The sequence below is a fragment of the Parasteatoda tepidariorum genome, chromosome 11 (genome assembly GCF_982258835.1).
Source record: "Parasteatoda tepidariorum strain Cologne lab strain chromosome 11, Ptep-v5.0, whole genome shotgun sequence".
NCBI lineage: Eukaryota > Metazoa > Arthropoda > Arachnida > Araneae > Theridiidae > Parasteatoda > Parasteatoda tepidariorum.
Genome location: NC_141765.1, coordinates 36,022,027 through 36,049,065, shown reverse-complemented (window position 1 = coordinate 36,049,065; position 27,039 = coordinate 36,022,027). Strand labels below are relative to the sequence as shown.

General features: G+C 29.0%; 1 protein-coding gene across 1 annotated transcript in view; it reads left to right on the top strand.

The window, feature by feature from the left end:
* The window catches only part of Fas1 (fasciclin 1 Fas1 domain-containing), a 276,999-nt gene that overhangs the window by 80,703 nt on the left and 169,257 nt on the right, over positions 1-27,039 (top strand). The gene's annotated exons all lie outside the window — the stretch shown is intronic.

Here is a 27,039-nt window from a genome sequence, read left to right as displayed (position 1 = left end):
TTTTATTTATATTTTATTTCGAGGAACTTCTGATATACTACATTTGCTGAAACTTGATTGTTTTCAAAGTTTTTCAATAAAGCGAACTTTGAAAAGAAAGCCCTGTTTAATGATTTTAGAATTCACAAGAAAATTATTTGACTAGTTTTATGAAGAAAAGTCTCAAGTTAATTTTTATTTATCGTGTTAATGGTATCAATTAAATTTAAAACTTCAAGGTTTACTTTACTAGCTTACATACTATAATAAAAAAAAACGAAAATTTCTATTTTCTTTTAATACGGTAGTCCATAAAGAGAAATTTAGCGTCATCAAACTGTTAAACCATTTCCAGAACAGCAAATTTTGGTTGAAAATTTCAGCCAGACAGGAAATTAGCAAGTGCAGCTTTAAGCATTCTTCGAATGGAGTTCTTTAACTCTTTGCTGTTTATTGAATAGGGGTTAATGAACATTTAAAAGTAATTATTTTTTCATTTCAGGCGGTTAATAACTTTTGTTGAATTGGTGTTGTCAGACTGGCTAAACTGCTACGGAAAGACTTAAGGCACAAAATTATGATTTTATTTGTAGGAAACAAAAACATATATGTTCTTACTAAAAGTTATTCCTAGATGAGTATTCTTCAACGGTTTCATGCAATCTTGAGTTTCATTTGTCTTTAAAATCAGTTATTCAAATAGGATTTATTGTCTAGATTAATTCTAGATATTATTTTGAGTAAAATATTACTTAAACACTGTAGTGACAAAGGTAAGACTTATGAGGCATCTAAATTATTTTCGGTCAATTATGGTTATAGCAATATTCTAATTTAATGCATTAAAATTCTAACTTAGTTAACGAAAATTTAAATATTGATAATGAAAGATAGTGTCTTACAGAAAAACTAAAATAACATCACCTAAAAATTGTATCGAGCAAATGTGAATCAAAATAAATTTGAAGACAGAAACCTGGTTCGAGCAGGAAACGTATGAAAAACTAAACCGATTTTAGGCTTATCGTAACAATTGTTGAACAAACGTGAAATGACTAAGAGGAGATATCTTTAACGCAGATTCCCCTAAAGCAAAACGGGAATCATCAATTTTCAAGATTCAATAGATTTTCATTTTCGTGAACTAATTAAAATTTCGGACAATTAAATGGAAACGAAAAAAACTATGTTTGAAATTCACGAAAAAATTATTTAAATTATTTGTTATATTTTGAGGTACACGTCGTAAGGCTGAAAAGAGTGGATCTTATTACTATTTTGACTATTACAATTAATATTTTGACTATTGAAAAGGTTATAGAGTCCATATAGAGACAAAATGTCAGAGAAATCATAACTTCAACTCATAATGCCTTTTTTTTAATCCTAATAACTGTACAAATTCTGCATTCCTTAAAGCACTTTAACTTGAACAAAAACTTCGGGTCTTATTAAACAGTATAATTGAGATGTTTTAATGTTAAAAAAGGGATAAATTACGCGATAATGCGGTTTAGATAAGTATCACAATATACAGAGAAACAAATTCTGCTAAAATTAACGTACTGTATGGTAATTAATATTTCTGTTTTTTTTTTCTAAAGAAAAACATAATTTTGGTTTTTAAAACTGAAATATACAATATTTAAACCATTTATTTGGTAATTTTTTCGTTCATATGGTTTTGGGTTACCAGAAATTGAGGTTTTTAAAATTATAGCTTCTATTACTACACATTACGTAAAAAATACTAAACTGAAAAGTAAATTTAACGGAATTAATGATTCTTAAGTCACTCTCAAAAGTATCATGATTTAGTACATTTACCAAATTTTATCATAGATTATAAAACCATGTTTTTTCGTTAATTTTACCAAAATCATTACCAAAGCACATGGGTAAAAATTACCGAACTTTTTGGTGTTCCCATAGAGTCAGAAACAAATTAAATTGAACATACTCTGGTATTTTTTACTTTATTTCTTTTTCTCAGTGTAGGATTGCAACTTATTTTCGGAACATTATGGTTCAATCTCACAAAATTTTATGAAAATTTATTAAAATAAAAAAAATAATAGCTCTTGAGTGTACGTGTCAGAAAGTAACGCTTGCAATAATTGTAAAAAGAGCATAAAGTAAATATCATTATTTTCATACTGAAGGTCAATTTTGCTCAATTTGGTCTAAACTGCTCCATAATTCTACACATATACTAAACCATTAATAATTGTACGTACCTAATCAAATAAATTGATTTCAGCTAATTAATTTTAATATTTAATTTCATGATGCTTAGCTACGGATTAACGCGTCATTTAAAATAAAATACAGATTTAAATATTTATATGGAGAATGTTTGTTTACTTCACTAAGTTTGCTAGTTTTATTTTTAGTTAAAATTATAAATTTCCCTAATCTTTTTTATTTAATTATACTAAAATTATAGTGTAGAGTATGAATTATACATCCAACACTATATAGAAATGGAACAGAGAGAAATAATTCCTCTACACCATTATTTTAGATAATTACTAACATAAAGAAAAGGAATAGTCATCACACATACATAGTAGACACTAGAGAATAATTGAAGTTGCTCATTTTCTGGAGACACTTTTTTCGAATTACAATAAACTTATACGTGACGTTAAATTACTACATTATATGTACTGCTTAAGTTATTTAGAAGTTCTAGTTTTAGTATATTTGGGTTTTATTAACAGTAGAAAGCAGGATATAACGTGATGCGATATCTCTACCTTACAAAAATAAAAGAGGACTCATTAAAAAATTGCTGTTCAAATCCTATAAGCAAGGAATAAATTATGATTAAAAACGATCTATAAAGCAGTTTTAGTAGTGTTATACAAGTTTAACCCTATATATTAAAAAATAAATATATTTCAATATTAAACTTTTTTATTACATGGAAATTCTCACATTTGTTCTTCATTTCAAAAGTGATTCCAAAAATATGAAAAAATACCACACAATTTTTAAAATGCTGGGCTTTTTTATTTTCTAAGTGTTAGCGGTAAGATAAAAGTAAACATAGTTCATGAGTAGCATTTAAGAATGTATTTCCTTTAAAAATGCTCGATTTAATGTTTAAACGTATTACTCGTTTATTAACTCGTTCATTAACAGTTACTCGTAAATAAAATTTATAATTTTGTTTTAACACTAAGTATGATATTCCAAATAACGGTCCAAGGTTTTTAACGACGAAGGTAAGTGTTAGGTGAACGAAATTATTTTTTAAAAAAAGTGAAAACTTGTGTGTTCATTTGTTTCAATTCAGACTGTCTATGTATTATACAATGCTACAAGTTTCTGCATCATAAAATGAAATATTTATGCAAGAATTTAAGCAATCATTTAGACAAAAAAGAAGTGTTAAAAATGTTGAAAATGAACATCGTACAGGCACGAATAAGTTTACAACTAAAAAAGACACGAATCTTACTAAGTACATTTTGACTTAAAGTGCAAAATATTCGTAACTCAAATTCTACCTAAAAGTTTTAAATGAACATTTCCTTTTGCAGTACTGTAAAAGTAGGGTGATTTTTTTTCCATTGTGATCTCGTAAGAGTGCTATATTTATATCAAAAATAAAAAAATAAAAAAAAGTGGCTAGGGTTTATTTGTTAAAATCCTGGTAACAGGACAAATTTATTTTTTACTTACATAAGAATCAAATAAAAATTTAAAAAATAAAGAGGACTAACTCTGTACTTATTTTTTTAAGCTTTTAAAAATAGTAATTTTAAAATAGCAATGTTTTAACTTGTTTATAGTAATTAACGAATATAGTTCTCAAGTGCTAAGTAAATGAATGTATGTAAGAAATATTGCATTTGTTTATTCAAAAAAAAATAACAGAGAATAGTTTTTGCTTTTTGTTTTATGAAATACAGTTTTGTTTAAGAAACGCAGTTTTCGTTTTGTGAAACACAGATCTAAAGTTTTATTTTATTTCTAATAATTTTTTGTTTTGTGAAACACACTCAAATGTTTCCTTTTCCTTTCAAATTTTTCCATTCTTATTTACTCAAAAAAAATTAAAAATATATTTCTTCAACCACTACTATAATTTGCGATACAATTCCTTAACATCCAAACAGTGTCTTAAGGATAGTCAAAATGGTTCCAATTGCTAACATAATACTATATTTCAAGTATATTTATTACCGTGATTGATGATTGACTGAAGTCCGATTTGATGATTATATTTATCCGTTGATACATCAATATTTATTCGATATGTTAATTTCCGATAAGTATGGAGCATGAAAAACATTAGTGTTCGGAATACCGGTCAAATGTATACCAGGCAATGGCATTTGACCTTAAAACATCAGTTTAGAGGATAATGGGCAATTAATATCAAATTAGATCTAGCATATATTTCAATCATTTATAAAGCGATTATGTGGTTGTTCACATTCACCTGTGTAAGTCGACAAGCACCAATTCCAACCTTTCACAGTAACATATACATGTTATCATAAATGACCGAAATCAAGACAATGCCGACTTTCACCGGTGAATGTCACCAATCACATAGTCGCTTTGGTGAATGTCCAAAATATCTGTTATATCCGATTTGATATTAATTTATTCGTTGATATTATTACATTCATTTGATATTTTAATATCTGCTAAAGATAGATTAGGAGAAACATCAGTGTTCGGAGTACCGGGCAATAGCACTTAACTAGGCCTAGTATAGATTTCGGACATTTACTAAAGCGACTACGTGATTGTCAACATTCACCGGTGAAAGTCAACAACCATCAATTCCGGCCTTTCACAGTAGCATATACATCGCAGAAAAACTTCTCTCAGTAAAGAAAATGTTTCAATTGCCTTCTGAAAATTAAAAAAAGTAATCAGTTGGTGATGTGGGAGTTTTCGTTTATGTGTTTACAAAGTAATGAAAATAAATAAACATAAGGACAGCGAATATTGCATTAAAATGGGTGGAAAAAGTACCGACAACTTAAATTAGATTTTTATTCAAAGTTAAAAATGTTTACATAAGTTTTGCTAAATAAAAAAATTAAATGTAACCTTCGTTTAAATAAGCTCCTGATCAAGAAACACATTGCACGCAGAAAATAAATAAATGTAGCTAAATGTCTAAATCTCTTACAATGTAGTATAATATATGTTACTTTTTTTTAAATCTTATATTTTCAGCATAAAACTTTAAAATTAAATTAAGTATTTCACTATATAATTTTTTAAACTAAATACATTAAACGACTATTTTTAAAAAAAAATTAAATAAACATATCTATTTTATATAAATGTTTTATCAAAAACAGTCTTAACATTTAATAATTTATCAGTTATATTATTTTTGATATTGACATTAATTTAATGCATTAGCAAAATATGCATATCCGTGAAAGTTTGGCTGAGGAAAATATCAGACACTCAACTCGCAAAATAAGTAAATTGATTAAAATAAATATTTTATAAACAACATTTTAATCTAAGGCGGAATTAAAATAAAATACGGTTAGAAACAGTTAATGGAATTGAGTTGTTATAATAAATTTAAATTCAGCGAATTTTTTTCATTATTTTAATTTTTGCTTAAAATGGAATAAGTTTTTCAACCTAAGAACAAAAGAAAATCATATTTAAAGAAAATCATAATTTTGTTTGAAATGGAATAAGTTTTTTAATCTAAATACAAAAGAAAATCATATTTAAATAAGCCATATATTCATCGAATGAAATATTGTTTCTAGTAAAATGATTAATTTGAAATACAGCTTGCCTGTCTTATTTTTATTTCTGAAATTAAATCTAAATCTTAGCTTAGCTTTCTTTCATTGCGTAATCTTATGAATAAATAAGAACATTTCTATTAAGTATTATTACATTATTTTTAATTCTCTTTAAGCATATAAATTGCTAACAATAAAAATTCATTTAATTCTTATTAATAAGAATAATTTTAAATATAATTTAAGTTTTCTAAATTTTTTTAATCAGTAGCAACTTTGTAATTACTTGGTGAAACTCATTCTCTTCTATATTGAAAGTAGACAAATTATTTGCGAAATATTTTTGAAAAGTAAATTTTCCGATTTTTATCGATTATTATCGATTTTTTACATATATTTTTTAAAAAAAACATTTGCTCTCTTAAAATTATCGTTAAAGGTAAGAAAAATGTTTATTACTACAAATATATTAGTTCAGTAAAAGTTACAAAAATCTTGATGGTGATTGGTAAAAGGTATAATCTTATTTTAAATAAATTCAAAAAAGTAAATTGCCGTAAAATATTGTTCAACGCGATTACTTTTTATTTCATGAATTTTTCTTCCTCCACCACTTTATTTTCATACGAAGTAAGTAACAGATTAGAAGGTATTCAATGTGTAATACATTATAATTTTTAAAAAAAAAAAAAAACGAATCTGTACTTAATATTACACTTATGTTATTAAATGAAAAAAGAACATCAATGTACAGTTTGTATCTTGTCAAAGATAATACAATAAATAATTTATATTTGATTTTGTTTCTGATCAATTTTATGTGTTGCGAAACATTTAATCATTTTTTAAACCATTTTAAAACAGATTTACCATTACTGTTGTCATGTCTTAAGCATAATGTACGAATAACAGTTATTCCGCTTGACCGAATTTTTTGGTCAAAATATTATTTTCTAATTTTTTTGCTAGAAAGTGCTAGTGTTTAAACTTCATAAATCAAACTGAAATGCAAAACACATCGTTTTTTATCATACACGGAGAAATAATTTTTAGTAAAATTGTCTTTTTTAGTAAAATGACAATTCTGGTATAAAAACCATAATTCTGTTTAATGAAACCAACATAAAGAGTGGCGATAGGTGCCTTTTTCCTACGAATCACGTTTTATACTTCATGAAACAGATGGACGTTTTCGTAAACGGAGTAAAACTCCTGAAACACGCATCAAAAATTGCTGGAAGGGTCAAAGCTGGAAGAGGGGAAGCATTATTCTCAAAGGGAATGTTTTTGTGCCATTTTCCGGGTGCGCTCATTATTCGGGGAAGCACGATAAATTAACACAAATACGCATCTATCCTTGCGGATCATGTCCACCTCTACGTGTCAATCCTCAGGAAAACGGCATCTAAAAGCAGGACAATGTAACTTCATAGATCTCGCAGTATACGTGCATGGTTCGAAAAGCACCAGAATGAGTTTACCATATTCCCCTGGCCACCAAACTCTCCAGATTTAAACCCAATCAAAAATTTGGGAATAATCACGATAGAGGTGTTAGTGCCATGAATCCTCAACTGCGTAACCTAGTGTAGGTTGTCACAGCAATGGAGTCGGTATGGCTCAACATCCCAGTGAACATTTTCAAGAAACTAATGAACTCTCTTCCTGCATGTCTAACAGTGGTCCATTCTGCAAAAAAATGGATTCTGGGCTTTGACAGGTGCTCTCATTAATATCACTGGATTGTGTATTTATCATTTATTAAGATTAAATCATGTATGAAGTTCATAATCTATTTAGAAATATGTAACTTCTAAAATTCTTTATTTTAAAAAAATGAAGATAATACTTTAATAGTTAGACTATAGTTTAAACTAAATAATAGTTTAAAATATAATACAAAGAAATTGAATAATGTTGACCTTTAATATTTCACTTGAAATGGAAATAGAATATAAAATTTAATCGAATGATAATAATTGAATCTTGAAGCAATAATATTGCATTAAAGCGATATTTACTTTTAATTGAAAAGCATTCATATTAAATTAACCCACAATTCCGAAAGTTTCAGAAACATCCTATTCTTTTTGGAATTTTTTCTTGACAAAAAAAACCTTTTTTTCTTTTCAAAAAAAAAATTCTGATTTCTATCTTTTATTTTCTTATCATATCTAAACTAAAAATATAATTGAATTAATCATCGAGAACAGATGGGAATATAAATATTTAAAATAAGCATGGATTAAATAAATTTATAAACATTTTATTAACACAAATCAATTTATAATTCTATTTTAAAGTATTACTGTTTCTTCCAAATATTACAAATAGAATAATAAAGTATCGTTTGAAGATGAAGAAGAAAGTAATTCCCTGAGGCTTCAAGTTTGGAGGAATCCATGAATATCAAAAAAGTGATTGAATGGAAGTTTCCTGAATATAAATTTAAGTGTTAGTGCAATAAAATAGAATATCACTACACTTTTTCCATGAATCAAGATTGTCTAGATAACAAATCTCAATTGTCGAGACTTTAAATGGATAGTTTTTCGATTATTTCGGTGCTTTTTATGAAACATGGAACTTTAAAAAACCCCGATGAATTATGATGGCAATCGATTTTTCTGCTGAAGATTTTACTTTTTTCAATAACGGATAATTTTATGAAAATAAAAAGTATTAGAAAACTATTTCGATGGATAAATAATTTATTGATATAGTTTTCAAATTGTAATATTCCAATGCGCCCCATTGGTTGGTTTATTTCCATAAAATTATAAAAGCTACACTGGAATGGAAAACTTTAGTGTGATTATATGAACATTCATAATCCTCAACCACTAACTCAAAAATTTTCTAGACATAGTATGAATACAATATCTAGTGTGGTTGGATGAAGATCGTGGTACGGAGGTCATGTAATTGTAGCCTTTGTGTGAAGTTAGGAATCTAGATAAGAAAGCCGAATTATAATAATCAAAAATAATGTTTTTTAAAAATTAAAAAGTGTCATATGTTCGATGAGCTTGCAAAGAAAAGATGTCAAAAAAGTAAATGCTGAGAAACATTGTGTACAAACTGTTTAACGTAATGATGAAGTTAAAATAAAATGCCCGCAAACGTAATTATAATTTTTTTTCTTATTAAAATAATTTAAATGACAAAAAAATACTTTTGTGACACACACCAAAACCATCGTAATGCCTTTTATCAAGATTATTCACCGAATTCCCAAACGAAAAATGACTAAAAAATGAGTGAAACGTTGAGACAGTTATAAAAAATATATTATTAATAAGTTAAACTTCTTTTACTTAAAAATACGCCTGTTTTAACTTTTGGCTTCTAACAGAAGAAGAAGTTTGCAATCACCTTACAGTATTGATCAGTCAAATCTGTGTTAATTAATTAGTCAAATGTCCCAACATTATTGGGATAATTTTGGTGAAATGCATTAATAACTTCATCTTAAATTATTAAATATACTGATAAAGAAAAATATAATAAAATAACTTTGAATAACTTTCGAGATAATGTTAAAATTTTCATACACCAAAATATCCTTATCAAATAAGATCACCAAAGCTAGAAGTCTTACTAAGAAGATCAAGGAGGTAAGGACGTAAATACTGCTTCCATCTAGGTTAATTTGTATGCATTCCAATATTTTTATTCCAATATTTGTGGGAATTTTAAAATAGATTCTGTCAAAACTTCTAGTATTGATATTTTGTAATCAATTTCGTAAAATAAACTATAAAGGGAAAAATTATAATGATACAAAAGTCATTCAAATTCCATAGAAAATTCCAAAAAATTACACAGGATTATCTCTTATAATATATCTGTAAGCAATCTCATTAACATCCGTAAACAATCACATAGAAGTATTAAATTATTTCAAGAAACTTATTTGCATATTGCTGAAAATTCGACATTGTTCTTCATTTTTTATCAGAAATACTTAATGGTTTAAATATTTTTGACAAGTGATAAGCACTTAACTACTTATAAATCAAAAGAGTTATTAAGATACATTTAAATAATAATGCTGAAATTCATTTATTGTAAAGACCTTAAGAAAAGGAAAGTAAAAAAAAAGCAATTAAAAAGATTTGCTTTAAACGTAATAATACAAAAGCAACCACTATTTATTTAAGGAATTAAATAAAGACAATAGCTATTTAATCAAAATTTAATCCTATTAATGTAACTAAATTAAAAGGTCGCTCGCTATGAAAATTAAAAAAAGCTATCATTGTGTACAAAATTAATCTACTAAAGAAATTCAATAGATACTGTTTTACTACGTCATCAAGAGATTACTTACGAAATGTTAATGTCTGAAAATAAAAAGAAAGTATGAAAAGGAATTTATTTAAAATTCGTATATTCTACCGGTAATGATGCCACGATCGAAAATATTTCATTTTCTAGGGGCACGAAAAATAAAATTCAGATCATTTTTGTTCTATTTTTATATAGCAATTAACTTTAAATGAAAAGGAAAGGTCGCTAAAAAGTGAAGTTCTTAAGATTCTTTCCAGATTAACATCATACGATGCTTTCAAGTAGAATTATCTTACATCGCCAAAGATCGCTTTTTTCCCTTTTCGTCTTCACTGGGAATTCTAAATGAAATTTGCAAATAATTGATTTCAGAAAAATCGATAATTTTTTCATTATTTTTCCGTTTTTATTAATTTTATTCTTTAACTGGTAATGAAATTTTATTTTTTTATTAGGTTTTCTTCTAGAAAGATGTGTCAGATACACGCCTCGTATTTTTCAAGCAATTTAATTAAATAAATGCGCATATTATAATGTTTGCAAAAGCAATTACGAGCTCATTATTATGAATTTTGCACACAGTATAAAATTTAGTGTATCTTGCCACTAAAAATAGTGGTAACTATTTTACAACTAAAGTGGTGTAGTGAAAACCCAAAGATAATTCCTTCGTATTTCCTGAATACCTTCTAGAATAACTCAGCACGAGTAACCATAGACAAGAAATTTGATTATTTAGTAGTAAAAATGTAAGGACATCTTTCGTATTAACCACCACTGCGCAGCTTAGCAGCCCGAACGTAATGACATATTTATTTTTCCTCCACTGCGTAGTTTATGTTAATTAAGTCGGACTACTAAATTGATCAGTGCTGAGGCTTTCACTCTTCTTCGAGGTATTCGTTGTTGGTTTGGTACAGTGAAACACCAGTAATGTTCAGATTCACGATGCCTGGCGAAAAGTTGTTGCTCCCTTTTTTTAGCTTCAATAACACTAAATTTGTAATAACGATGAGACATGCGGCACACAAAAGTCAGTAAATTTATTTTTACAGGTTACCCTGACAAATTGAATTTTACAATATAGTAAAGTTATTTTTAGTTCAAGATGCACACACACTAATTCTTATATTAAAATTAGTTTTGAAGTCAAGCATACGCATAGCACATACAGAATATCAAAGCGAAACTGAGTTAAGCATAACAGAACAGAAAAAAATATATATTACAAGATTATTTAATGCAAGTGACAGATATTTTGAAATTGAAACATGTTTAGCATTATTGAGCCTAAAAGCATTTAATAACAGTAAACATTTGCTTCTGTAGATGTATAGGACTTGAAAAACAACAACAAACTCGCGTTATTTCATACTCGATTCAAAACAATCTACAGACGATCTCTAAAATATGTCAAAATGGGTGTTAATGGAAGCGTTAGTTAGTAGCTCATCAACACCGAATTTGGAGAGATATTACAACACAGTTTTACAGTGTAGATTTCAATTTGTCACAGTCTAAGTAAGAAATTAATTACAGTACAAGTCTCAAACATATCGAAGTTGCTTTTTTACAAGAACAGAAGAATGGGGGGGGGAAACAAGCAAATTGGTTTTGGATAGACTTTAACTAGCTACCAATAAATTTGATGATAGGTAATTAGTGTGCAAAACTTGCCAAATATGAAGCAATAGATTAAGACTGCTTTGCTTTCGCAAAATCTTATTTACTTTTATATAACTCATTTCCCTGCCAGTTTTTAACTGCCAAGCGTTAAGTATCAATAAAATATTAAATAAATTCTTCAAAATATTTGGGTGATTCACGTGAAGGAACGCATTTTTATAAAAGCAAAATAGACATTTGAGCAGGCGCTGAACTCAAGTTTCTAGACAACTCAACTTTCTATATGAGTAAGTCTCAACACAGACTTGAACTTAGAGAAGGTATTCTGGGTAATTTAATATGCTCCTAATACATAAATACTTCTTATCCGTAAATAACAGGCAATACAATTATTATGCGAATTTTCTTCGTAATATGACGAGGAAAATACAGTGGTTTCAATAGCAGCACCATTACCAAAATATTTACGGAGCTTTTTTTAAATTTTGCTTATTGATTAATAATCAACAAAAGCAATTGTAGGCAGCTATAAAAAGTCAACGTTGTTTTTTTTTGTTCATCATCTAGCTAAATATTATTAAAGGACGCTTTCAAAAGTCACACAATTATATTTTTACGAAAGATCACAGATATCAATGTTTAAAGATTTTATATACAAGTTGTTTAGCAAAGACTCCTTTCAATAAATATTTTTAGAATACTTATCAAAAATGAGGACAAAAAAGTGTAGATATTGAGGTAGCATATTAATTAAAACTCAATAACACTATTGAAATCTGAAAAATCATAGTTAAAGAAGGCGGGTATACAGAACATTGAAAATCTGATTGCATTTTGATACTTAAGCCAGGCCGTATACCGAGGAAGGTAGATAAATGGAAAAGACGAATTCTTATACATTTGGATTAGAATAAGCAGACATGATATGCACATGCTTATGCAAACGTAGCGTCTTTCAACTTCATAAGCGTCTTTCAACTCATCTATTTCCTCTTACATGTTTTGACTTCTCGTACATTCTCTTTCCCGAACTGTTATTTGTCAGATTTCGAAAGCATTTTCGCCTTATAAATATTAATTCCCAAGTAAAATGCGTATAGTTTTTGCCTTTATTTCATAAAGATTTTTTTTATGTAGGACTAAGGAAGGACTTATTATTTCTCTAAGTGTATTCCTTACAGAACACCCTGCATAGACTAACCATTAAATAAATGCAGGTATATGAAATTCTGTTGTACTGATATCTTTATTAATTCTGCTACATTCTATGGACCTTCATTGCAAATTTCTTTAATTCAAAAGCCTGGAATGAGCCTCCTACAGAATATTTCTGCAAGAATTTATACTTTGGAGAATTGTCTCCCAATTTTGAATTCTTAAAATTTTCAGTTTAATGCAAGCAATATATCTCAATAGAAGTCTACTCCAAAACTTCCTTTTCATTATTTTTGTGTGGGCGTTTTAATCCAGCAGACAGACTATTTAAAGGCTAGTTCTTATTACTCGAAACCTACTCTATCAAATTACTGAAAACATGTCAGTCCTTTTTTTTTCATATAGTTAAGTTAAAGTGTAAAGAATAAAGGCAAAATTAAATATTAGTTTAAAAAAATTCTTAAGGAAAAGCATTTTTCTATAAAATTATTCAATTTTTTTCTATGGTATCTAGTTTTCGTTCCGTTTATATATCTTTATAGCGTTATTAAAACTGTAATTAATTTTTCTCACTGTCAGCATCCACTGTCAAAATAATTTTATTTCAGTTTGATTGAAAATTTTTTCCATGTTTAAGGGAATTTATCACTGTAACTTATGAACTAAATAATATATAAAACTATACCTAGAGCGGCTATTTATGCAGACTTGAAAGATGAATACCACAATAATACCCGGAAATAATGCATATGGGCCGTATTCTTAACTGTTATAGCTGCATAGTTTTGAAGAGTCTTAAACAGTTTTAACTGTAAATTAATTCCTATTTAAACTTAAAATAAATATCAGTCGGTAAATTTTTACAAAATAAGCATTGCATTGGTGGATATGATTAAATTTCACTTTATATAACAATGAATTATATTTTCCGTGCAGTAAAACATTTAACATATACATTTAACATATTTTCAAATTTAAAAAAAAAATTCCACTTTACAGTTGTGCAAGCTTTTGAAACTGCAGATTTGTTTTTCTTAAAATTTCTAATTATTAAATCTAGGAAATTGCGAAAAGTAATGGGATAGTTTAGTTTCCAAATTTTACAAGCTTGGAAAACCTTTTGATGGCATGAACATTTGATGTCATCAACGTTATGGGTTAGAACCTTTTTATGGCAATGTGACATCAACGTTTAGTTCTTAATATTTGGTACTTAAATATTTCCTTTGATCATACACTGAGAAGAAAAGACAATCAAACTTTATTGTGCTTTTGGCACTATGGAGACACCAAAAAGCACGGTAATTTTTACCAAGTCTCTTTGGTAATAATTTTTGTAAAATTAATGATAAAATATTGTTTTATAATATGTGATATAATTTGGTAAATGTAGTAAAATTTGATAAGTTTATCAGGAAATTTGAGAGAATTGCGTAAAAAATATTTCTTTGGTTAAATATACTTCTTAGTTTTGCATTTTTTACTAAATGCGTAGTAATAAGAACGAATCTGAACGAAAATAAATATCAAACTAATTGTTAAAAACTATAAATTTTGGATTTTAAAACCAGATGAATGTTTTTTTTTATCAGAAATGTCATTACCATACAGAGGGGTAATTTTACTAAAAACTTTTTCTCAATGTAATGGTGTAATGATATATAAGTCAGACACGTACAAAAGCCATAATAATCGAGTTATTTTGTGTATAAGTTTTGGCGGAAAAAGTTTTTTTTCTTATTTTTTTCTTTTTTTTAAACTTTAACTCTATCAATCCGCATTCAAATAGACGCAATTAAGATAGTACCTAAATATATTTTAAGAATAGATTAAACATCAACAAGAGGGATTTAAAGAATCTTTAGAATGCAATATGATAAAAGCAATATGATGAGACAAATAATATGCCTTCAGTTTAAAAGAAAGCCCTTTTTCTGGGTGAGGAAAAACTGAAAGAGAATGGAAAAATCTTAACTTCAAAATAGGCAACTTCAAAATCAAATTTAAAATCATACACTCAAAAAAAAAGATTTTTTCGAGAAAAGTTCTTTCAAGCAACACTTTGAGTGTGCAACTTATCTATGTATAATCATAGTGTGCTGAGTCGATTCATTTCCATAAAAAATGTCCCGAGTAGGGAAAATGTGCTTTTTTTCATGAGATAAAATATCTCGCGGGTCTGGATAACTCTTTCTTTTAACGTGGCAAAAAATAAAAGAGAAAAGTAAAAAAGCATCAAAATTGAGAAAGAAATCGAAACGATGAATTCAAAAGTATGAAAACCTGAAATGGACACATTTGGATGTAGCAGAAAACTGTCAAATGCCCAAATGATAAGAGACACAAGGTATATTATTATATACGTTTGGATATGTTACAGATCGCAATATATGTATATATATATACATACATATATATAGTAAAAGTTTAGCTATTCGAAATATAATATATTTTTCAAGCAGGGTGCATTCTTATTTCACTTTTCCTTACTTTCCTTTTTTTCAACTATAAAATTAAATAAGAATATTTATTTCATTTATTTACTTAGCAACAATATATTTGTAACTAAATATCAATTAAAATACTTTAAAAAGATTTTTAAAAATTATTTCGGAAAAGATTTAACAACATTTTGCATCTTTTACGAATAATTTTTTTTTGCAATATTAGTAACAAGTTATTATACAAATAAATGAACGAATACGATGTAAGTTTTGTGTCTGGGTTTCGCACAACAAATATTTTGAGCAAATAGCAACAAATTGAAAAAAGACCATAAAAGTTAATCTATTATTTAAAGAATCAAAATATATTGTCATCGCAATATACGTACAGACAGTCCATTGAATGTAGAACACAAATTTAAAATTTAATAACTATTCAGCATGAAACAATGGACAATAAACGGATGGAATAGACAATATCTTGATGCTGATAATTATAACAATTTTACAATTATTAACTTCGTTTTTATTTAAACTTAGTTACGGAAATTGCCAACAAATTAAATTAGTTACAAAAGTTGCGGTTGTAGCATTACAGAATTCCTTTAAAGCTTATTGCAAAGCCGGAAGCGATGTGAAGGAAATTATGTATTTCAGGGAACATCGTGTGTTTCTGGTTTTGGAATGTCAAAAATTAGATCAAAATTCCGCGGTAGCAAAGAGCAAGTTTTAATCCCGATTGCCATTTGTTGCCAACTTTTCTAAAATTGAAAATTATGTATCGTATTCTTACAACTTTCAATATCAAGTACCATTTACTTCATTAGTTTATTCAGTCAAAGTTAATTTCTGCTGATTATGTTTAAACCCAATTTAAAATTTCCATTCGGAAATCAGAACCCCTTTTGTTTAACTCGCTGTGAATATTGTTAAATATTTAATGAAATGGATTAAAAATCTGCGTTAGTGAGTTTGTGTGATCTAACAAAGAATCAAACCATAATGGAAATAACAAGCTGAAAATCCAAGGTTAAAAGGAGAAAGGTATGTTCAGAGAGCCAAAGCCTATGTTGAGCTCTAGCACCAAAAAAGAAAGCTATCAATTCATTAAAAAAGAAAAAAAAGCTAAGGTATATTTCAAATTAAATACAAGTTTCAGTATTTTTCAATTTGCTAAAGAATAATGTACAAAAAAAAGAATACATTAATACAAATTTAAAAATTGTCTCTCCCATTTATGTGTGCCATTTGTTTATTAAATTTTTGCACAAAATATTTGAATTAATTTAGAGATTCGTCATACTGAGGGGACTGAATCTTATTATGTGATAGTGTAAAAGAAGCACATTTGTTGTTTTCACGTCCGCAATCTAGCTTTTTTTCACGATTACAGATGTTTAAAAAAGCATGCTTTTCATCTCTAAAGTCGTTTTCAAATTCACGGGGAATTATCTATAACAATTAGATTTTAAAACAATAATTTTTTAAGTAAATATTAATGAGAATAATTACCTGTTCAAAAATCGTTCTGAAGCAGAGCTTCCAGAACTAGCACGAAAATAGGAACTTCATTACGCAGCATTCCTCTCGAAAAGCTGCACCTGGTTTTCGGTTTTCACGTTTAATTTCAGTTTTCAACTACTTGCACTTCATATCTTGCATCATTGCTAGAACATATTCCATCCAAATATTAAACATAAGATTTAGATTATATATATATATATATATATATATATATATAAATTTTTTAAAGTAAATGGAAGATAACCAAAATCACTCAAAATAAAATAAAATTTCACTTCTCTGCTGTAAATAATAACACTTGAGAGCTTTTATTAAGCACAGGTAATACGAATGTCAGTTAAAAAAAGATGACAACCTTCTGATTCGTGTTCATAAGAAGATATATAAGTCCCAGGAATGTTGGGACAAACTTTAAGAGGTGGTAGGGGAAACCATAAGGATTCAGATTTGCATGGTAACCTATGGTCGAAGACGTCTTTGTTCGCCGATAAGTGTTGTTTACAAGATGGATTGTGCATGTTGCTTCCCTGACCACCACACTGTCCTGATTTAAGCAGCGTGGATTTCTTGGGGTGCAATGAAAATTTCCGTTTATAGACAACACCTGTGAATTCCGATATGATTGCAAAAATCGTCTGTGCTGCTGCGTATATCCAACAAATCCAGTCTTATTTGAGTGAGTCAGTCAAAAAATGACTCAATGGTATTATGCCTGCTTCGCTAGCAATGGTGAAAATATTGAACATCTTCAGTGGCATTTTTACATATCATCTACCACAGCACTTGTGATGTCACCTACCTCCCTTTAAAATTTGTCCCAATATGCCTTGGACACCCTGTAGACTTGTGGAGCAACTGTGGCAGAAAAATCTGTTTTGCTCCAAGCCACAAAAATATTGATTAGCACTTTATGCTTACCAGATTTTCATAAATTATAGTATTTGTTTTATTTTCCTCATAAAAAGAAATGTATGGAAAAATCTTTATCGTATAAAATAAGAAATTTTTGAAAGGTATAAACTTTATAAACAAATAAGAATATTTCAAGACTAAATATCATACAATTGATAGGTATTTTCACCCAAATCCAAGATATTTTAGAATTCTACCGTAAAATATCAATGAATCAAGAAACGGCTCTTGTGACTAAATTTTTTTTTTTAAAAAAATCGGGTTCCGATCTAAAATCCTTCAACTAAGTCTTCCTAGTAGATTTGGAAGTAGTAAAAATTGAATAGGAAAAGACTTAAAATCCAGGCTTATTTTTCCTATTTTTTTCACGAATGAAAAATAAAGAGAAAAAATATTCAAACTCAGTTTTTCGACTTTGTTTGTTCACATTTTCCTTGTTCCGTACCTTAAAGTTCTTATGCATATAAAAAAAGTCAGTGTTTGTAAAAAACAGGAGCTTCAAAAATTTTAGCTACAGTCTTTTCAAATCAATACTTTTTCACTCCAGTCTTACAGCTGCGTCCTTATTTTTTTATACGTGCGATCAGGTTTCAACAGTATAAATAAATACAGGTCTATGTATATATTTTAAGAAAAGGTTTTAAAAATATCCAATTAGTTACCAACTGCAAGGGCAAACAAAACAAACAATACAATTTTTTAAACACGGAAGAATGAAAATAATAATGAAAAAAGAAAGAAGTAAGCAGCAGTTTTAAGGCATTCGAGTCACTTCATATTGACTACAGTAAAATATCAAGATTTTTTGACAAGTGTATTTATTAAAATAAACAAGAAGCATTTTGACCTATTCTAGAGTATTTATGAGGAAATAAATGATTATGTATCCAACTAAATTGAAAATTAAAAATTTTTAAGAAGTTATTAATAATAAATTTTCCGAAATAAGTTTTGAGGTTATTGTTACATTTTCAGTGGAATTTTTTAAATATTTTTTATAACCAATGGCGAACAGCAGACCCAATTATGAGTTTACGGTTATAAATGCTTCATTTCGTTGCCTTGTAATTTTGAACCCAACCCAGGAGAACTCCTGGATTATTCATTGGAATAAACTAGCATTCGTGGAAGAATTTTTGATGTAACTAACTTTTCGTTACTTGGAGAGGAAAACCATGAAAACTTCGAATGGTTAGCTAACAATAAGAGGCTCCTGATCCATTCGTCCACCAGTGAAGCTATTTTAGGTCAGCACTGTGATCGGTGGGAGCCAGGAGCAGAATTCGAACCTGGGTCACCTCATTAGGACGCGAATGCTCCATCCCCATTCAGATATTTATTTCAGTTTGAATATTGTATCTTCAAACTAACAAGAGACATTACAAAAGAATGTTGCACTATTTGAGTCTAATGCACCTCGGATCAAAGTGAATTGTAACCTAGACCAAAGTGAATTGTGAGAGATGTAAATAGTGTTTGCACCACTCAATGGAGAAATTTCGTATTCAACGCGTAGAGATGTTGCCTATAATAACATGCCATACCTAATGTGAAGCTTTTTTTAACGTTTTTGAAGTTGAGTAGTTTGAAAAAATTCCCCTTATATTGGAAAACTTGTTTACTTATATTGGAAAATAAAACACTACAGAACTTTTTTCTAAGAACAGAATTAAACAGATAAGTACCAAAATGTCCTTCTGTTTAAGATTAAATACAAATTATTAAGGCCATTAACTTATTTTTGTCAGGACTGTCAAAATTGAAAAACGTGTACATTTAAACCTTGAATCAGTCTCAGTAGTATACCTTAGACCAATTCAAAGTATGTACAACAGTTCTAATTTGGACAAATATATTTCACAGTGAACATTGCCTATCACAACACGTAAGAACTGTAGGGTCTTATTTAACCCATTCATTGTTTAAATATTTCCATGAAATATCGTTTGATATTTGCACTCAGGATAATTTTGATTTATTTTAGCTATTTGAAAATGTCACGAAAAATCAGTCTCAATTCCATGAATATCAAAATTCAATCAACTAAAAAATTCAGAAGAAGAAGAGAAAAGCATTGAATGAGTGTTATCCAAAGAATAAAACCCAATAATCTGAAGTACAGCACCGTGTTTTTCCTTGGAAGTTAATTAAAAAGTGCAAATAATTTTTAAAACGAACAATTCTCCATTGCATAACGTTTTCCTATACAGTGTGACCAAAATTTTGAAAATGGTCAATCTCAAGAAATTTTCCCCGGATTAAAAATTTAAAAACATTTTTATGTAATTTTCCATGCAGGCTTTGGGTTTTTAGATTTAAAAACATACGTGCTGAAATTCTTGAATAAAAAATTTAATTTGTTAGCCATAAATAAAGTGTGCAAATGCATCTGTATGGGAATATTTAACATGCACAATTTCATAAATAATATTAAATGTTTGCACAGCCATTAAAGTATTTTAAAAACAAAATCACGATTACTTATCACATCGCTTCTAAGCAATGCTATATATTGAATGTTAAAGTGCTTTTTAGAAGTTTCAAATGCTAAAATAATGAAATTAGTTTGGGGAAATGCGTATGTTGATATACTAAATACATATCTGAAGTATACAAAGCTTTTGAATCGACTAAGTTCTTATCATATGCAAGGTGTTCAGCGAACTTCCTCTGTTGCGTGACAAATTCATTTAAATTACATTCATATCTCAATTTTGGTGAGTATTTTATTCCTCACTGGTCTCAACTCACTTTTCTAATTCAGCCAATAGCTTTGCATTATTAATCACAGGCAGCGAAAATTCCCCTCTTCTTCTCGATATGTGAACTGAATTTCAATTTATTTCCAAGAATCCTTTTCAAATACAAATCCTTTCTAACAGGCCAATGAAAACTCTTGAAACTGGGAAGATACAGATGGAGTGATGGCGCCAAAGGTGGAGAGCGTCTTTAATTACATTTCCACAGTTTTAGCGGTTAAAGCAAATATTTTACTATTTCACAATACTCTTAAAGCTTTTCCGGAAATTTTACGAAGTCACGGAATATAGATTCCAATACTGTTTGTATATTCTAATGAGATTTCGAGAAAAGGTTTGGCTACTTTTAAGATGCTGTTTTAACTGAAGCTGCGCCTTATACTTTTAACTAAGCTTTATGCAAAAAAAGTTTGTAAATAAAAATGAGAAAAATCTATACGATATACTTAAGGATTTAGGCATTACTAGGCATTACTCACTTATATTAGTTTGCAAATTGTTCCATTACTCCAAACATATTTAAATAAGTGATTTTGTTTTATATTCATCTATTTAAAAAAGATTGTTTTATTATAAAAATACTTTGTTAAATATGTAGCTTTGTTTATTCCTTCATTCTCGCATTTCTTTTACATTTTCTTTTTGCTACATGAGATACATTTTTTCTTTCTTCGTACAAAAAACTCATGACATAATCTAAATATATATATATATATATATATATATATATATATATATATATATATATATATATATATATATATATAGTACAAAAATAAAAAAATAATAAACACTTTTATATAAATAAAAGAATTAAAGCTCTTTCGGTTTCATAAAATGTCTTTGTTAAAGAGTAAGCGTAGAGCTATTCTATTTTGGAAATTCAAGGCTGAAAACATACCATTGAATAATAATTAGATTTATATTTGAAAGGAGGAGTTATTTTTAGAATCTTGTCCCTCTTTCACTTCCATATTAGGAAGCATTAAATGATTTTCCATAGTGCGTAGAGTTACAATAGAATGTACGACTGTAACCTAATTACACCAATTTCTGTACTATTTAATGCGGGAGCGATTGTTTTCGCAAGTCTCTTTCTGAATAACATGTTCCAATAACCATCTGGAGATTTGTCCACACCCCCTCCTGTGTGGAGTGGAGATGTGAACTGTTGTAACCACCAGCTATCTTTAAATAAAGCTTTTAATAACGTATCATGACTTTCAACTGCATTTCTTATTATGAATACACCAATGATAACAGAGATGTAGCCCTGCTATTACAAGACGCCAGGATAATTCCTTAGTGGAGACCGGCTGTAATTATATATATAAACTGCTGTTTGTAGAAAATGCAACACCATGAAAGAATCATCAGAATCAAATGAAATTTAATGCAGAAACGACTTGTACTGATACAAATAAATGATGAAATTTTCAAAACAAAAGAAACAAATTAAGCGTCCGAAATCAGTATTTGGTGCAGCCACCACGCTCTGCAATAAGTGCTGCTATACGACGTGGCATGGAGTCAAACAGATGTTGAATATCTGCTTGAGGAAGAGAATTCCATATCGCTTGTATGCGCAACCAAAGTTCGTCTTTGGAAACTGCAGGACGCGGATCACGAGTGAGACGCCGACCAACCATATCCCACACGTGCTCAATAGGCGACATATCCGGCGAATAAGCAGGCCAAGGAAGAAGTTGCATGCGTTGTGCTGAACAGAAGTCTCTAACAGTCCGCGCAACATGTGGGCGTGCATTATCCTGCTGAAAGATAGCTCCAGGGATGCCTTGAAGGAAAGGAACGACTTCGGGCTGTAGCACTTCACGGACGTATCTGTTGCTATTGAGATTACCCTCAATTCGTATCAAATTGGATCGTCCATGATACGAAATCGCACCCCAGACCATAACTCCGGGTGTTCGACCACTATGTCGTTCAATAATACACTCAGGAAGGCAGCGTTGACCGGCATAACGTCTAACACGAACACGGCCATCATGGGTCCACAAATTGAAGCGTGATTCATCTGAAAAGACAACTTGGTGCCAATCAGCTCGCCAGTCTCTGTGCTCAAGAGCCCACTGCCGACGCAGCCGTCGATGATCCGCCGTGAGGGGAATCCTGTATAATGGCACCCTTGCACGCAATCCACGGCGCAGCAGACGACGACGAATTGACGAAGCCGACAATTGTACACCTGTAGCAGTAGACCAATGTGCTGCCAGCTGCCTGGAGGAAGCTGTGCGATCATTCACCGCCATGCGGAGCAGGTGTCGATCATCGCGCTCTGACGTCACCTTCTGTCGTCCAGTGCCTGTTTTTCGAGTTGTTCGGTGCTCGTCGGTCCACTGCTTCCAAACTCGCATCACTGTGGATCTGTTCCGCTGCATACGAGCTGCTATTGCGCGATAGGAAAATCCTCCTTCTCGAAGGCCGATTATCCTCCCTCGTTCAAACTCCGTAAGTTGCTTGAATTTCTTATTCTTCCGTCGTGGAGGCATACTCAGGTCTCACTAAACGTTTGCCACTAACAAATAATCATAGACTATTTTCAACGTCCCGCTACAGCACTTTATTTATACGCTTTCAGCATCAATTCAGAGGGCGCTGCGCGCGCCACGCACGCGCGATGGCTCTGAAACTTTATTAATTTGCATAATATCCTATAATTGACATTTGCTGCGAATTTCATTTGATTCTGATGATTCCTTCATGGTGTTGCATTTTCTACAAACAGCAGTTTATATATATATATGTAGTTGGTAAAAATTATGGAAACACTTCTATACTAACTCTATTTTTTCACGTTTCGCAAGAAATACTCAGTGAATAAATATTTATAACTTCGAATTGTTTAGGTCATGCGATTTCTCATACATATCAATAAAGTTTAAAGCTTTTAGAGGGCTGAGGGACCAGCAATAAATTGCGAATGAAAAAGACCAGAATGTTTTTGAACACTGTATGTCAAAAAAATAAAGCGATAAGTATGTAACTTATATCAAATAGTTTGGTTATCCTATGCAATAACTGCACAAAGTTGCATAAATCTTGCTTAAATATTCATTGATATATGGAAATTTTTATAAAAAAAAACTTATTTATTTGCCTTGCGTTTCCTGACTAACTGTAGAAATATTTAACAAAATTTTGCAAACTTTTTAGAATAATTTTTAATTAAAAATAAAAGCCTAATTTTTAAATTAAAAAAATTCATTGGGAATTTGGAAGATATGAGTGTTTAAAGTATTCCTTTCAAACTGTACATGCACGGGACACAACTTAAATTTTGTTTTGAATCGTATTTGGTAACTTGTAAAAAAATTTCAGCAATTTTCAAAGCAGCTTTTAATTTTTTATTAAAAGTTATAAATGATATGGGGTTTCCCACGAATTTCGCTTTTTATCTTATAACAAAATTCAATTCATATGATAGAATTCAAAATTTATGGTCCGGGCAACAAATTGCGGTAGTATTAGGAAAGAAAACGTGTAAAACGTAGTTTAATAGAAGATTGTCTAATATTATGGCAATGTCATTTTTTATAAACTTTGTTTGATAGTGTAAATAAAATTCATGGAAAATCCCTTACAACTTACAGTTTTCTTTCAAAATTTACAAAAACTACATTAGCTAGAAACTTTTAAATTTTCAACGTACTCAAATCGGATTTTTTTATGAGTTTTTAGAACAAAATGTAGATTCAGAACAAAATTATGATAAAATAAATTTAACTGTTTTCTGCGCATGCGCAGTATGAAAGGCTGATTTTTAATTTTCATACATGTTACACAATTTTTAAACGATTTTTTTTTAAAATTTTAAAATGTCATATTAGTTATTAATTACAATTTACATTCAAAATCCATGAATATTTAAGCTAGGTCAACGAAATGGTGTGCAGTTGTTGCATATGATAACCAGAGTAATTAATACAGTTTACTAGCTAATTTTTGTATTTTTTGGCATAGGGTGTTCAAAAAAACTATTTTTTGTTTGTAATTTGTTGCCGGTTCCTATAAACTCTAAAAGCTGTAAACTTCAATGATATGAATGAGAAATCACATGACCTAAATCTTTCTATAGTTTAAAATAATTCTCTGAGTATTTCGGGAGAAATATGAAAAAAATGAGTAAGTATAGAAGTAATTCCATAATTTTGTCCAACTCCTGTATATATGTGAAGAAAATCCAGATTATTTAGGATTCTACTAAGGATTTTCTTTATATATGAATAAAATCCTAAGTAGCTAAATCTCAATAAAAAATGGTACATTTTAAAAACATTTCTACTAGCACGTTAATCTACTACCACTAATGAAATTTTTCAAAACCTGCGGGTACTCTATATATTACTCAGCTCTTAAAATCAATCTAAATTATTTTTTAAAAGAATTTTACATTTTAAGTAATATTAAAACTTGACCAGACGCATCCGTGCGATTATTATTTTTTTTTTCAAAAAGATTGTTTACATCTCAAGCAATAATTAAATCAAGTTAAGCATGTGTGATTTAGATTGCTCCTAATTGTGAGTTTCTTTTTATTGATTCAATACCTAAGATGGTAAGAAAGTTCAACAATCTGGATCTTCTGTACTGTAGCAAACTCAAATAACGTTGCTTCAATGCTAAAATATAAAATGGTGTTTTAAGCAGACTATGAATTAACAATTGAAAGCGAGAACAAATAAAATAAAATAAAAAAAGGCTCATTTGGATTATTTCCCCAGACTATTTGGTCTGCTTACTATTACAGTAAAAATATATTTCGTAACGTGATGTTCTATCATAAAATGTCTTGATAAAGAATACATGCTGAGCCTAAGTAATTCAAAATTAACAATTTACAAATTATTTTAAAATCTAGTTTTTTTTTCAGATTTGTCTTAAGTTTTTGAATAAAAAAAACCTATCACTTTAATGAGGAGAATATTTAAAACTTTTAGGAGCATACAAATCTGTACATTTTAACTTCATTATTTTAATAGCGTCATGTATTAAAATTTTGTAACGACCATTAAAATTTTAAAATCAACTAAGTGAAGTGATATATCGAAAAAACGATAAGCGTATTAAAAAATAAATTCTATCCTGAAACTGGAAAGTATCTAATTTAATTAGTCGCATATTCTAAAATTAGCTGGTATTAAAATATTTTAGTTATTCGACTTTTTGCTTGTCCTTATTTTTCTACCAATTCCGTTGAAAATATTTTATCATATCTCATTTTTTTCCTTTAAATCTCCTACTTCATTTTACTAGAAGCTTCTATGTAATATATTATTAAGGAAAAATAATTTTTAAAGCTATGTTCCATTCTTAATAAAATTACTTCAGGTTTTCACGTAAAAAAGTATTTAGGAAATTATTGAATCATTTTTCAGGATACGATTAGGCTTATTATATTATAAGGATACCTGGAAGGTTTTTTTTTCACACTAGGTCACACTAACTCACGCCTCTCTTATTAATTTAATTGCTTCAAAATTTATACTTTGAGACCAAGATTTTTATCAAGGAAATTAATTATTTTCCATTAAATTAAAAAATTGTGTTTATAGGAATTGAAATAAGATAGTCTCACTTAATTAGAATATGGAGACTAATTTTATTCTGGACAATATTTTATGATTTTAAAAATGTGTTCTCTTTTAATCCAAAGATAATTACAAGGCAAAATTTCAATAGAATTGTTTGTACCAAAAGAGTCGTTCACGGTGAAACATTCCAGATCAAATTACGGTATAAGTACCGGCACTTTAGGGACATACTCTGCAAAATCCTTTTTTACAGTAAAATAATATACCGTAATTTTTACAGTATTATTATTTTTTCAGAGTGATTCAGCGATTTTATTGTATTTATTACTGCAAAAATTACAGTATATCAGAATTTTGTTCGTAACATGTTCCGGTAAAAATGGGTTTTACGGTAAAAAGTACCGGTACCCTAATTTCTGGCACTTTCTACCGTAATTTGATACGAAGTTTTTTACAATGCATATTTTCTAATAAATCAGGGCAGTTGTAATGTATTCACCATAATATTATACAAATATACTGTATTGCACTTTTTCTAATTTTGCATCACCCTTATTCGTAACTTCTAAAAGTTATGATTAACAGAAACTTAATTTGTTCCTTTTTAATGCGTAGATTGATCCCACGGGTTGTATTTTTTAATATTGAAAATTATAACAGTGAAAGCATTTGCTTAGTAGCGAAGAAAGTGCTAATATTTTTTATAGCCAATACCAAACTCATTATCCAATGCTTTTTACATTTATAGGCAATATTTTTTAATTCTATAGGCAATATTTCTGCTTTTCTAATTTTCCAGTTTCATGTTTGTGCTTGTTTTTCTTCTTGTAGTTGTTTATAACTCTTAATATAAGAAATATATCTAAACTGATGTATTCTAAGAGAATTAAACTCTAACCAAAGTATTTTTTAATGTTGAAGATTCAAACTGTGCAGGTAGTTGTTTTATTAGTATGTTTTAATGTACCCACGTAAAAAAAGTGTAAAAATATTTTTTTCTGTCTTAGTAAATCAAACGAAGGAAATGCACTCAATTATTCTACTTTTTACA